The sequence below is a fragment of the Penaeus monodon genome, chromosome 34, assembly GCF_015228065.2.
Source record: "Penaeus monodon isolate SGIC_2016 chromosome 34, NSTDA_Pmon_1, whole genome shotgun sequence".
In the NCBI taxonomy this organism is placed as follows: domain Eukaryota; kingdom Metazoa; phylum Arthropoda; class Malacostraca; order Decapoda; family Penaeidae; genus Penaeus; species Penaeus monodon.
The window spans coordinates 34,230,246-34,231,772 of record NC_051419.1 but is presented as its reverse complement, the minus strand read 5'-3'; the positions used below and the strand labels follow the sequence as shown (position 1 = coordinate 34,231,772).

At 34.3% G+C, this 1,527-nt stretch overlaps 1 protein-coding gene across 1 annotated transcript in view; it reads right to left on the bottom strand.

The window, feature by feature from the left end:
• LOC119594768 (pyridoxal phosphate phosphatase PHOSPHO2-like) overlaps positions 1–1,527 on the bottom strand; it is a gene marked incomplete in the record, with an annotated part of 4,509 nt that overhangs the window by 1,280 nt on the left and 1,702 nt on the right.

Genomic DNA, 1,527 nt, shown 5'->3' with positions numbered 1-1,527 from the left:
GTTAGGATAAAAGATCTTATCCTTTACATGCAAGATCTAAAAAGAACATTTCAGCCACATGCTTATACTAACTTTAGCAAAGCAGTTAATATGACTGATGGCTGATTATATCATTAGTAGCCTTAATACAAGTACAATGTTTGATATCATTAAAGCAAATCTTAGTTACAATTTAAATATATGGCATCATTTTAGGTTTGGACAGCTATATAGTACAAGGTATAGCCCAATAGACTGATGAATTCTGAGACATGTTCCAACTAAGGCAATACCATTGGAAATTGAAAATAAAGTAGATATTTCATTATTATAATTATGAAAGTTGACAACATTATTTTAATATTTTACCTAATACCCCAAAAATATAGAAAATTGACATATGGATATATATTCAAACTAATGTGAAGTTGTCTGGAAACATAGCCAATTCTTTGCAAAAAACAACATCTGGATAGGTAATTTCTATACTAACAAAAACCAATTACACCAAGCCATAGTTCAAAGGGCCAATCAAAAATAAGGCTTCTCTCACATTACCTACTGCATCAAAGATGTTCATACCAAATGATCTGAATGCCTCAGTGTGTTCAGGATCATGGCAGAAGAGGTACCAATGCAGGAGGCTGCACTGGCTGCGATATGACACAGCTATCAATAATGTAACGGGCAAAGTTCTGGTCAAATAAGTAACTTGTCCAATGTCTAGCTAATTTACTAATATATATGTGATGGAAATTTGTTGGACTTTGCCATAAAACCAAAGGTGTGGCAGCAGCAGCGACTGATAAACAGTTGGTGTGCCAAGCAAGGGAGTAAGTTTACCAAAGTTTCAAATTTTATCTTTTTATTCTAGAACCTTCAACATCTGGCAGAACTCATGCATGTTATATAATATCTGATCCTCCTCCCCCAAAAAGATTTCCAATGGGTCCTTCTGAACATTTGGATAGGGTAGGGCTGATGACATAACAGACAAGAACATCAGAACTGTTCTAATCACGTTGAAATACTTATGAGATCAAGTAGTTATCTGTCATCCATGAGTCAAGGCTGTCTAAAAACTGAAATTTCACATGATATGCAGGCTAAAGTCAGGTTATGGGGTATATACTTAGCCTATGAGTTGACATACCTCACACCAGCTCTTTGGCAATTAGTTATATGTTATATATATGACAAAGTCAAATAACAACAACTAAAATCATACAACAGCCCTTATCTACACTGGTTCTCCAGCAAGCACAAAGACACACAATGAATAAAAATCTGTCCCACAATTTATACACCAATGATTTTCTAACCTTATTTGTCAATTGCTCCAAAATGTAGATAGATGTGCTATGACCCCAATTTCTTTCTCAAGTTACTCCAATCACATTGACACAATATCAGTTTTGAAATTTATTTTCCTAATTGGACTGAACAATTCTCAGAGTTGTACTGATTCCCTAAAAAACAGACTGGAATTATGCACAAGAATTAAGCATATGAACAAAGTCCCTTACATCTACCTTATTTATACTTATC